The sequence below is a fragment of the Protopterus annectens genome, chromosome 9.part0, assembly GCF_019279795.1.
Source record: "Protopterus annectens isolate FY-2018-M chromosome 9.part0, PAN1.0, whole genome shotgun sequence".
NCBI classification, from domain to species: domain Eukaryota; kingdom Metazoa; phylum Chordata; order Ceratodontiformes; family Protopteridae; genus Protopterus; species Protopterus annectens.
Window position 1 is genome coordinate 1,442,740,459 of NC_056743.1, and position 13,590 is coordinate 1,442,754,048.

The 13,590-nt window shown below is 44.7% G+C and overlaps 1 protein-coding gene across 1 annotated transcript in view; it reads left to right on the forward strand.

Moving 5' to 3' along the window:
- The window catches only part of LOC122812116, a 1,581,175-nt gene that overhangs the window by 1,261,220 nt on the left and 306,365 nt on the right, over positions 1-13,590 (forward strand). The window lies entirely within an intron of this gene.

Consider the following 13,590-nt stretch of genomic DNA (forward strand, 5'->3'; position numbering starts at 1 on the left):
GGCTAACAGATTGCTTCCGCATTGGATGGGTGACTCTGCTGTGGCCAGAGCTGGTTCTTCAGACCACTCATCGTTTATCCTATATCCCTGTTTTATAGCAACTACAGCCACTGTAGACTGGGGATTAACAACACCATCTGCCACTGTTTGAGTCCCTTCAGTGGGCAAGAGAGAGCCACTCTTGTCAATCCTGTAAGTAAGAACAGGAAAGGCTGACCCCTTTAATCAGAATGCCATGCCTATGTTGGAGTAAGCAGCTGCTGCCATTAACGCTCTTGGCCCCATTTTTCCTGTCCCAAAAAAAAAAAAAAAAACAGAAAACTAAACATGTTTCTACTCCTTAAATTTCTCTAGCCCCCAGTCTACTATGTTTGGTTCAGGATTTAATTCGGACCATTGACCCTTGTAAAGTGGTTCCTGGTAAAAGGAAGGTTGTCTGTTTCCTGAGAAGATTCAAGAATCTGAACAGGAAGATCAAGGGACAGATGCAGTGCTTTCTCAGATTTCTGATTCATGCTGAGGAGAAAAACGTCTGATTCAGGCTGAGGAGAAAACTGTACATTTCCCCTTGTGGGGCTTCTTTCTCAAACTATTTCCAGAATGTGCCAGTGTTCAGTGGGAGAACAGTGTGATGTCCTTCTATTCCTATGTTGCAGTATTCTAGGTGTGGGATTTCTGCCCTCAGTCAACTCGTACGTTGGCTTCATTACAAAAGCTTCAGCTTTGCTGCTGTAGTGTGCGTGGGATGTCATATAGGGCCATAAACCAAGGGGCCTTAAATGTGACATCTTGCATGCACAATCCTCAGAACATTTCAGCCGCAAACTACATTTGCATCATACAATCGCCTCTTCAGTCGTCGCATCTTAAAGATAAGTAACCTGTTGGGTTTCAAATTTTCTTATTTTTGACTATAGTTCTAGCTAATGCTTGATTGTTGTAGTCTTTAGTTGATGTCAGGAGAAAAGGGAAAGTGCCAATGCAGGCTTCAGATACCCCAGAAGGACACCCATGACAGGATTTTTTGCCTAGGCCGGGAACACCTTCACTCCTCCTGTGCTATTTGTCAATCATTTGTGCCTAAGACCTTGCGCAGCTGGCTAGCAGCATTAAATCTGTCTTGAGAACCAGTGCCTCAAACGGTTAGCCCTTAGGATGGATCCTGCATTGGAAGCCACACCTGAACCTTCGTGCAAGAAGGCAAATGTTCCTAGACCGCCTTCGCCTACAGCTCAGCTTCCCGACACACCACCAACTACCGATTTAGGGGTTGAGGTGCGCTCTAAGGATCTGTTAACTTCAGCGACTTCCCTTTAGGAAGCAATTTCGCAGCAGACCGGCACGTCCTCTGAGCTCACTCAGACATCGCCCGTCTAGGTCGAGGGGGAACCAGTTTGAGCTGTTCCTCCGGCAGGGATCCAGACCTCGGATGTGCTAATTTCCAGACCAGACGCCAGGCCTCTCTGTACATCCTCTCTGGCCAAAAAAGCAGAAAACTAAACATTCCTCCACTTCAGAAGTCGCACAGGATTGCCAGGCCTTCACTTCTCTCATGCAGGCCTTCAGCCTCAGCCAGTCCTAGGCCTGTCTCTGCTCCTTCCCTCCCATCCATGACCCCTCAGGTCAGGGAAGAACAGCATGACTCTTCTTTCTCATCATTAGAGGAGTCAGTTTCTTACGTTTCCAAGATTGCCTCCCCCCAGGAATATTACTCTCCGGATGAGGAATCTGTGGAGGGGGTGACTTTTCCCCCTGAGGACATTACTTTTGTGAGACCAAGATGAAGGATTACTTTAAATGGGATACTTCCCAAATGACAGACACCCAAAAAAAGGTACTTTGAACTGCTACACGTGGAATCACCCTCCCCTTCTGCAGTTCCCCCTGTTCCGCCTGCTTACTTGGATGCCTTCAAAGTGGCTTCTAAGGCCTCTGACTCCCAGCCTCCAGCCCCTAAGCATCCTGACCATTTCTATAAAGTACCAGAGGACCACAAATTTAGTTAAGCCACCCTTGGTGGGCCCAGCTGTTGCCACCAGGGCAGATGAGCCATCTAGACTGCTGCCATCTGCCCCCCTGCTACCCATTGACAAGTACATGGATAAGGATGGAGAAGGTGTGCACTTCTGCTTTGGCTTTCGGAGCCATAAATTATCAGACCCACATGACTCTCAAGCTGCCTCCATGCTGGCTTTCTTGCCTGACAGTCCCAGCAATACGGACATCTCATCCAAACTTTCCTTGGCCCAACAGTTAGCCAGGCACTCCATCTGGTGCAGCTATGATGCTGCAGAAGCATCCGCCAGGTCTGCTGCATCTGCTAAAGCCCTCAGGAGGTACTCATGGCTGAGACTCCAGAACCTCCCTGAGGACTTCAGGGCCAAAATCCTGGATGCCCCTCTGGACCACAATGTGCTTTTCAGAAAACAATCCGCTAACCTTTTTAAAAATCTACAAGAAAAAAGCAAAGCACTCCAGGACATTAAGCACCTGCTGGTGTCGCCCATACCCAAGTATTATAGGAACTACCCTGCTAAAGCCACCTTTGTAAGACTTACTAAAACTTATTTCCAGAATGTGCCAGTGTTCAGTGGGAGAGCAGTGTGTTCTCAATCCCTCAGAAAACGCTGAGCCCTGTGATTTTCCTGACCGTGTTCTATCCCTAAAATGGTAGGGGAGTATAAAGTTCCTTAGCCTTAAGCTTTTATATGCTTATCCCAAACTGACCCAGCAGCTGTAGTTTTAGTTAATCCACCTGTTGCTACACATTAGTTAATTCCACTCCTACATTTTTTGACAAGGATGGGAAAATTGGTAAGTGTGGCCAATAAGTGTATATATCTATAACTTTGACTTTCAGAATTTTGAATAGTCAATCTCATATGTTATTATATTCTGTCTAATTGTGAAATTAGTGTGTGATGTTCATCGTGTTTCACTGTTGCATTCATTACACTTGGGTTATCCTGCTGGCAGGCTACCCGCAGTCAGCCCGAATTCCAAAGTCCAGGTCCGGCGTCTGTTGCTGTCGCCCCTTCCCTGACGTCAGTGCGCCAGGGGTATAAAAGATGCAGCCGACGCCATTTTCTTCAGTCTTTCTTGCCGCACGGTGCCCGAAGCAAAAGCAGTTGGCAAGTGCCAGTCGTCAGACTCCTGAGATTTTCAAATACGAACTTCAGATCCGAAGTCTTCATTAAAGCCAAGTACCCCATTGGGGAAACTTTTTTCTTGCTCCAGTCCGATGTCAGAAAAAGTTAACAGTTATATTTCTTGTGGGAAGCAAATACCTCATAAGGATTTTCATTCTTACTGTATCCTTTGCCTAGGTCCTGTTCACAATGTTGCTAGCTGTCTGTTTTGTGCTAGATTTAACCAACACACTGTTAAGCGTCGGTACAATTTTGCCTTTCATTACTTTGGCCGAAGATTCAATTATATAATGCCGTCGGAACAGCCGACGACCGGAGTTTATAAAAAGCGCAAGGAAAAGGAAAAGGACAGGCATCCGAGGTCCAAAACCAACTAGGCTTCTGCTAAACCATTCGCTGGTTCTCAGTGAGGTGCTTTCACAGCCCCTGATGCCTGCTACCTCAGAGCCACAGGCCGCTGACGACGCCCACGTGGAGCCAGCTAGGCCTCTGGATACTCAAGGTATTGGTCACTCGGAAACTATTCCCTCAGATGGGTCCCGAGCCGCTGTGCAGGCATCTGCTTCTGAGGATGTTTTCAGACCTACACAGTTGTATGTAAAGCCTACTTCAGCTTCCAAAGCAGACTAAAGCAGTTCTAAAGATAAAGAAACAAGTACAGCATTCTCCTGGACAGACTTCCATGCCTAAAAAACAGATGCTCAAAATGGCCGAAGACCTAATTACCTTGATCAGGGGTTCCCATCCCCCTCCTGACAAGAGGCCTAGGCAAGAGACAGAATATGAATCTTCAGATCAGGTTTCCATTTCCTCTGACTCCTCTTCTGAACAGGAATACTCTCTTCCTACTTACGAGGATTCTTATGCTGAAGAATCTATCCCTTCAGCCTCACCGCCTGAGGATTATTCTTTTGGGGAAACCCTGCATACCATGAGGGAGCACTTCCACTGGGAGAGCCAAGACTACTCAGAATCTAAGAAAAGGCTTAGAGATTTTCTTTTACTACCTCAGGACAGGCCTCTGGCTATTCCACCTGTGTTAGACATTGTAGATGTATTTTCAGAATCCGGACTTTCTCCTGACTGTCTACCTCCTGCCCCTGTTAAACCAGACATACTACGGGGTTCCAGATGTACATAAATTTCTTTATAAAAACACTACTGCTGACCCAGAGATTATTTCTCAGGGTCCCAAAGGGCTCAAGCCTTCTACTGCAAAAAACCCCCTACCCCCTATGATAAAGATTCAAGGGCACTAGACAGATGGGGAAAAAAGGTTTACACTTCTGCTACTTTGGCCGTGAGGGCTTTAAATTGTCAATTTCATATGCTTAAATATCAGCAATACTTAATGTCACTGCTAAAACAGAAAATGCCAAATTCTGATTGTGCAGAAAATAAGGAAATGCAGGATTTATTGCATGCAACTGAACAAATGGGAAAGCATACGTTGCAGTGTGGTTTTGATTCTGTGGAGGCCTCTTGCAGGGCTGCAGTTATGGGTTTTGTCATTGGGAGGCATGCTTGGTTAAAGGAACAAAATCTGCCTGATCATGTTAAAGCAAAATTATTAGATTCCCCATTACAGCATGATACCTTATTTGGTGTTAAAGCAGAGGAGGTGTTGAAGAAAATGGAGAACAAAGCGAAATCTATGCAAACAGTAAAGGATTTCTTACAGGTACAGCCACCCAGATTTAGCCGGAACTGGCCTACAAATAATTGGTCCTTTCCAGCGTCAGACAGGCCACAAAGAGGCAGATACAGATGCCCCAGAGGCAGATCCCAGCCCCAGGGCTCATACAGGCCTAAACAGTGGGGGCACTTCTACCTCCAAAAGTGGAGAAGACAAATTACAGCCATAAAGGAAACGGTCCAAATGACTTTCTTCTGCCAGCACCAAGCACTTATCTTTTGGCAGCCCCCTTAGGGGGAAAACTAGCACTTTTTTCTCAAAATTGGCACATGATCACCCAGGTCTACAAGTTCCACTTTCACACCCTGCCAAGGGCAAAAGGTATGCCAGACCTGCCACACAATCAATGGGCAGAGGCACAAAAACAAGTTTCATCCCTCATGGACATGAGGGCCATTCAGCAAGTACCACAGCAAGAGCAGGTACAAGGATTTTACTCGACTTTTCTTGGTACCCAGAAAAGACAAAGCCTGGAGACCAATACTGGTCCTGTCTATTCTAAATACATTTCTGGACGTTCCAAAATTTAAAATATTGACTCTGCAGCAGCTTCTGCCCATGCTGGGCAAGAAGGCTTGGCTGGTAACTTTGGACCTAAAAGAGGCATACGCGCATATTCCAATCAGACAATCTTGCAGCAGATACCTCTGATTCATAGCTGGCTCAATGTGCTACCAGTTCTCTGCACCGCCCTTTGGCTTGTCTGCTGCGCCCAGGGTCTTCGCAAAATGCCTGGCACCAGTAATTGCATTTTGCAGACAGAGGAATTCAAATATATCCTTACTTGGCCGATTGCCTTACTCAAGCAGAGAACAAGGACATTCTACTAAAGCATCTGGCGTTTGTAAAAAGATTACTAATTTGCCTAGGGTACACAGTAAACGAAAAGAAATCAAAACTAGTACCCCCTCAAGAGATAATATTCCTGGGTGCAAGCTTAAATACAACTGCCCAGATGGCTTGTCACACGCCAGACAAACAAAGGCAACGGACTTCTTACTTCAAAATGTTGGCACCAAAGACCCAGTTATCTGCAAGAAAAATTCTGCAGGCTTTGGGCTTCATGGCATCCTGCGTTCTGCTAATTCCATATGCCAGACTGCATATGAGGAAACTACAGTGGTATCTAAAAAGTGTTTGGACTCAACATTGTCACAGCCTGGAAACATTAATTACCCTCCTTCCTTGCCTGCAGCAGGAGTTTCGATGGACACAGGCCTGTCACCACCACCACAAGGGACAGCCATTTGCCCTACCCACAGCCAGGCAGTCAATAACAGATGCATCCGGTTATGCCTGGGGGGCCCACATGGCAGGAAAAATGTATTCAGGGCACATGGGCCACAAGCCAAAGGCATCTTCATATCAATCAAAAAGAGATGCTAGCTGTTCAGAATGCCCTGACAGCTTTCAAGGATGTACTCCATCCAGGGCAACTACTGATAAGGACGGACAATATTACAGTTATGTGGTACATAAACAAGCAGGGAGGCACATATTCCTACCCCCTCTGCAGACAAGCCATGACTTTGTAGGACACAGCATTGACTTATCAGGTACACCTACAAGCACAATTCCTGCCAGGAAAGAAAAATACGCTGGCAGACTAAGCAGAAACCTCACTCATCCCCACGAGTGGAAACTGGATCCACAAGTCTTCAGCATGATAATAAAGAAATGGCAATGCCCAGACATAGATCTATTTGCCTCCCCTCACAACTGCCAAGTACAGAGATTCTGCACAAGGACGTATCGCAAGCATGGAAAGTGGATGTCTATCATTTATCTGGAAAACCCTAACAGTATATGCCTTTCCTCCTCTGCCTCTCCTCCCCAAGGTACTCCTAAAGGTCAGACAAGAGAAGCCAAAAATGATTCTGATTGCTCCAGACTGGCCCCGCCAGCACTGGTACCCAATTCTAAAGAGCTTGTCTCAAGGCCCAACTTGGACATTGCCTCTAATTCCTCATTTGCTGACCCAGCGAAACAATCAGATCCTGCGCAGCCAACTCAGAACCCTAAATCTGGCAGCATGGCGGATAATGTAGCCATTCAGAACACACCTCTCTCTAAAGCAGTGATTGATGTTATTTTGGAGGCCAGGAGGCCCAGTACCAGAAAATCTTATGCAGAAAAATGGAAAATATTCTGTGCTTGGAACCAGGCACAAGGAATTGACACATTTGTACCAAATATTCCTCAGATTTTACAATACCCAACTGAGATGCTGGACAAAGGCCTATCCTTTTCATCGATTAAAATCCATGCCTCTGCCAATTTCAGCTCATTACAATACAGAACCACCAATTTTTCCACATCTGTTGCTAAGACAGTACCTCAGAGGGGCCAAAAACATAAGACCTCCAAGGAGAGCACCAATACCTGCATGGGACCTCAATTATGTCTTGGAAAAACTCACACTGCCGCCTTTTGAGCCAGCCAATACAGCTGAAATAAAGTTCTTATCTTGGAAACCAGCTCTGCTCCTAGCAATAACCTCTGCAAGATGAGTTTCAGAGTTACAGGCACTCATGGCTGTGGAACCTTATTTTCCATCCGGACAGGGTTTCTCTGAGGACGAACCTGACATTTATGCCTAAGGTAATGACCAGTGTGGCCCTTAACCAAACCATTCATTTGCCTACTTTTTATCCAAACCCATAGAATAAGGGTGAGACTCCTGCATTCTTTGGACATACACAGACAGCTATGCCTCTACTTGGACAGAACTAAGGCTTTCAGAAAGACTGAGCAACTCTTAGTAGCATATGCTGCAGGATCACAAGGAAAGACCATCTCAAAGCAGACTATATCAAAATGGATAGGCCACTGCATTCGTTTCTGCTATTCACAGCATGGCAAATCAGTGCCTAAGGGCATTAGGCCACATTCAACCAGAGCAGCAGCCACTTCAGCAGCCTTCCTCAGAGGAGTACCAACCAAAGACATTTTAGAGGCTGCAACTTGGAGTTCAGTGCACACTTTTACCAAGCACTACCACTTGCCTCTCTACTCTAAATCCAGAGCAGGCTTTGCCACTGCAGTTCTGCAGGTCCTTATAGCCTCTCCTAATCCTATTTAGACCCAGCCACCCAAACTCAGCTTTGGGATTCAACCCAAGTGTAATGACTGCAACAGTGAAACACGAACATAGTACAGTTGTGTACCTACCACAAGTGTAGAGTGTATTCACTGTTGAAGTCCAGGTTACCCACCCACCATCCCCCTTTTCTTTGCTGGGACTTATCTGTACTTCTCTATCCTATACAACCTATGTGGTGTATTTGCTTGTAGATGAAGGGAATGTTTTTATGCATGGATTCTTATTGGCATAATTTTCAGCCTTCCAATTTGGGGGCACCTGACATCTGGGGCAAGAAAGACTGAAGAAAATGGCGTCTGCTGCATCTTATACCCCTGGCGCACTGACGTCAGGGAAGGGGCGACAGCAACCGACGCTGGACCCGGACTTTGGAATTCGGGCCGACTGCGGGTGGCCTGCCAGCAGGATAACCCAAGTGTAATTACTGCAACAGTGAATACACTCTAACATCTACATTTATGGTAGGTACACAACTGTACTTTTTTTTATTTTCTTATGAGGAAAAATCTGCTTTAAATGGTTTAATTTATTCCCTTTTACTGGTCACATTTCATTGCTTGAAGTGCATGTATGACTCTGATACTTCTAGGGCTGTGGCCACTGGTGTTGTTTTGAGGAGGTTTCCGTGGCCACATTCTCAGAACCTTCTAGATGTGAAAAAGATTTTAAATTATTTTAAGAGCAAGTTAGTTTTTGTACTGCTGGTGCAGAGATTCAGTGTGAGAGGGGTAAGCTGATTTTTCCAAATTTTCTAAGGGGTTCTCTAACCCTTCAGTTTTGGCAAGAAACCAAATACAGTCTCAAGAGAATGCTGGTAAACAGATGTTTAAGAAGAAATGGAAAGAGGTTTCAAAGAATACAGGTACTGCCCTGCCTATAACCAGTGACAGTCCCAAGTCAAAATGACTGTTAAGGGGACTTTGTCCATCCTTACATCCTGGCATTCCTTTTCCCTTTATAGAAAGTCTGAATCTCCACTTTCCTCTTTGATAACATATAATTTCAGACAAGTGGGTTCTGACTATCATTCATCAAGATTACAGATGACAGTCAGAGGGAATTAACTTTTTCTGGGGTAATTCTCATCCAGCAGACCTGCCCCCAAATCTTTCAACATATGTCTCAGGGAGTGACTGTGACAGATGTCCGAACTGAAATCACCGTTTCGTTATTTGTGATGTACGAGTTGTCACCCCTGATGTCTGGCTGGGTTGCCAAAGCTTTAACTTCCTGAGGCTGTGTCCAATGCATGGCCTTGCCTTATAGCAGTGGGATATGTAATCGGGCATACAAGTGTGGATCAGACTATCTCGCAGCCAGCCCAGATCCTGGTCATGCATGTGAACTGATTGTTTGGTCATTGGTACCTTTCCTTTAATCGTTTAGATAAGTGCCCTGTTGGGGAAGCTTCCTTTTTGTGTACTATCTCTCTTTAAAAGTTGTAATATGTCAGCTGGGAGGCCTGAGTGCAGTAGGCAGATTCAATACAAGGACTTTCATACCAAGTCTCTTACCTATGACTAGAACAGGATTACAAATCTTGCTTAGTCGGTCAGTCATTTGTTCCCAGAACCCTTGGGTTGAGGCTTTCCTCTCAACACTTTTTTCTAGAGACTCAGCGTCTCAAATGCTTGGCCCAGTCCAAGATGGGTGAATCTACATCCTCTGAAGTCCCTCTTGTGCCAAAGAAAAGGCCCAGAGGAGATCCACAGTCTATCGCATCAGACTCCAACAATACCCACTGAAGTTCCAGAATCCACAGTATGCCAGGTTAGCTCTGTTGCCCAATACCTAGACCCCATTGGAGGCCAGTACGGCTCCTGAAACCTTGCAGAGACTGCTCATATGTCCAATGAACTGTGACCTGTTTCCAATGGACCTCAGTGTCCCTCAAATTTTAGTTAAGGAAGAGATCCTAGGTTCTTAAATAGAAATTGGGCAGGGTTCTAAACCTGTCTATAGGCAAACTTCATGTCTAAAAAAGACAAGACTAGGCATGTGACCTCTCCCTCGTGTAAGGAAAAGGAGTGGATCAATTTCTCACAGGGGTTGTTCAAACTCATTGTTTCTGAAGCCTCCCTCCTTTGGTTCTCCACAACCACAGGCTGCTCCTCAAAAACTTCAGTTTCCTTTTCTGGACTGGATTCTGACCATTCTTTTGACTACTTCTTGGCAGCATTCTCCAGGCAAATCTCTCCAGATGAAGAGGACTATCACAGGATTCCCCTGTTGAGGAAGCTTCCTCTGGGGAGACTATCCAGAATGATGAAAACCCTTTGAGTGGCAGTCCACTCAGACCTCTTCTGTTCAGAACAGGTATTACAGCCTGTTAGAAGTGGTTACCCCTGAGTTTCTCCAGTCCCTCCTGTCCTATGGGCTTTCCAGGATGCCTTTCAGTCCACCTCTTCTGCACGTGATTCTCAACCACCAGCATCTAAAAGACCAGACAGGTTTTACAAGGTACCTAATGTCCTTAAGTATTTATAAAAGCATCCAGTGGCAGACCCCTCTCTCACTCTTCAGATAAGCCCCGTGAGTTTCTGCCAGTTGCTAATGCCCTACCTACAGACAAAGACAGGATTGTCGATAGATGGGGAAATGTTTACACCTCTTACCCTTGCTTTTAGGGCAGTTAACTACCAGGTGCCAGTTCCTTCATCTCAGATTGGGAAGGTTTTTCATTCAAGGATGTGATGATTGAAAAAGATGCTTGGAGATCACTTTTGGATCTTTTTGTTTCCTAAACCCATTTGTAATGGTGCCCAAGTTCAAAATGCTCTTATACCCTTTCTTCCTCATTTGTTTCCTGGTACCACTAGATTTAAAAGATGCTTATCACATCCCTATTCTTCCAGACTTCTGTTATTTCTTCGGGGTCTGAGTGTGTGGATCGTAGTCAGTTCTTCACCTTACCCTTTGACTATCCACTGCACTAGGTGCTCACAAAGTGTCTAGCTCCATTTAGAGCTTATTGCAAGCTACAGGTTTCCACATTTTCCTACATTTAGACGACCTGTTATCTTTGCAAAGTCTTTCTCAGTGTCCAGTATGTCGTGCACAAGCTGGAATTCCAAGAAAACACACAAGTATCTTGACACAGGATTGTGTCCCTGAGGTATCTGCTAGATACCACAGTTCAAAGAGCTTTTCTTCCACAGGAAAAAAAAATCTATACCTAGATTTATTGCTAGGATTTTCCATTCATAATTTGGTCACTCTAAGAGAATATTTTAGGAGTTTCTGTCTTATTGCATCTGATTGTCATGATTCCCCTGGTAAAACTCCACATGAGAAACCTAGTGGTATCTGAAGTTGGTTTGGTCCTAGCACCATTTTTCTTCAATTTCCAGTTCTTGGGTTTGTCAGAAGAAATGCCACTTGGTGGAGATACCAAATATCCCTAAATATAGTCTCCTTTTCTCCTGTTCTGCTCCAAAGCAGTCCATTACTATAGACTACTTGGCTTTGCTTGTAGAGCCATTTCAGGAGGGATGAAAGAGCAAGTTGGTTGACATGCCAAGGGCAGATGTAAGCCCATAAATATAAAGGAGATGCTTGCTGTTGTCAAGGCACAAAACTCAGTCTTTGGCCCTTGGACTTCAAGTTTAGACTGTACCACAGTCGTGTTGTATGTGAACAAGCAAGGGGGAACAAACACTTGCCCCATTTGCAGACTAGCCGTGTTTGCTTGCGATATAGCTTCACAACAGTCTCACTCTACAGGCATCCTAAATCCCCTAAATTATGAAGCAGGCAGTCTGAGCAGGACAAAGGTAGGCACTTGCAAATGGAAACTAAGTCAGGTTTGATACACCCTGACCCCAGTCAACTTTATCTGACTGGATGATAGGATCTTAATTCACTTTAGGCACCTTTTTACTCAGGACACACAACAGGTGTTAGTGGAGGGCAATGAAGCCTGCTACTTGAAAGTCATATATTAGTAAATGGAAAAGATAATCTTGGTGATAACATAACCAAGCACCCATTCAGAGCCAGTGCTCTTAAGCCAAATATTTGAGAGAGTTACTATCTTTTGGCCTTTATTTCTCCATGGTTCCTTTAGCTATTTCAGTCCATCTGTCCATGGGCCCTCCTCTTTCAAGGCCATTTTCAAGTCGGAATGTTTTTGAAAGGGGGTTTAAATGAGACCACCAAGGAAACTGGTGGCTCTGCCTTAATCTAAATTGCGTTAGAGAAGTAAACACTCCATTTGAACCATCTCATCTGGCTGACTGCTAACATAGAACATTTTTCCTGATTGCACTAAGCTGTGCTAGAAGAGTATCTGAGTTTTAATATGTTATGGTGAGTAAATCCTTTCTCATTTTCCACAGAGGCAGGGTTTCTTTGAGAGCAAATCCTTTTTTGCCTAAACTTTTATCCAAGTTTACTTTAAACCGAATTATCCATCTCCCAGTTTTCTTTCCTTAACCTAAAAATGATTGAGAGAGGATAACTCAGTACCTTGTGTCCACAGACAACTCTGGTCCTGTCTTGACAGAAATAAATCTTTCATATCTGCACATCATTTCATTTGTTGTGAAGGTAAGAAGGGTCAACCTGTGTTAAAACAGACCATTTCCAATTGATTCTGAGGCTGTTAGTTTGTTCTTACCATAGCAAAACTGTTCCAGGCAGGGTCAAGGCTTACTCCACCAGGGCCTTGACTTCATCTGTGGCTAAAGTGTTCTTATTCTCTGAAGCCTGGTAAGGGTAGTTGGAAGGTATGTTTCTCCCCACCATACTTTTACAAAGACCGCTAGCTGGCCACTTAGCGACCCTGTAGACTGGATAGACAAGGGACCAGTGTGTTCACGTTATTCTCTGTTGAAGTAGTGTTAACCTTTGGAACTTCTGCTGCAAAAGGCTCAGCATGTGGTCCAGTTTGTTTTCATCTCCCCCTCCCACCTTTGACCAGGTATACACTTTTACTTGAATGTCAGCATGCCTGTGGTATAAAGATGACTACTTGTGCTGTCATTAGCTCTTTGCTGATGCAAGTGTTGAGTGCTGTCAGTTATTCCTGCTTGGCTTCCTTTAGGGAAATTTTCATAATTGTTGCCTTTTTGAGAAGTATAAATGTTTCTGAAGTTACCAGGTGCATTTATTGTACTAAGCAAATACCAAACAGTGACTTTCAGTTCTCTTTGTTTAGAGGCTGAGCACATTATCATCTTTTGCTTAGTATGCTACGTTCAAGCAAATAACCATTAAATGGAGATAAAAATTACCAGACTTGGATCCAGAAAAGGTTGCATCTCTTGTCTAGAGGGGCCATGGTAGCAACCAGATTGTTCTGAGATTGTTGCAGTATCCCAAATGAGTGGGTTAACACTCCTGATGTCTGGCTGGACTACCAAAGTTTAAACTTCCTTGGGTCATACATCTGACCTTAGTTGCCTAAGCTCGTAAGCATAGGGGTATAAAGGTGGGCGTACAAGTGTAGATCCTTGTACGCAGGTAGTGTATCTGTCTGAATTATGGTCGTTGCTACTGTAGCATCTTAAAGCAGATAAGTGCCCCACTGTGAAGCCTTCCTTTGCTTGCTATATCTGTATTAGATTTCAGGTAAGGGGTAGGTGCGAGTGCAGTAGGGAAATCCCATACACAGATCTTCATACCAGTCTGTTCTGCTTAGG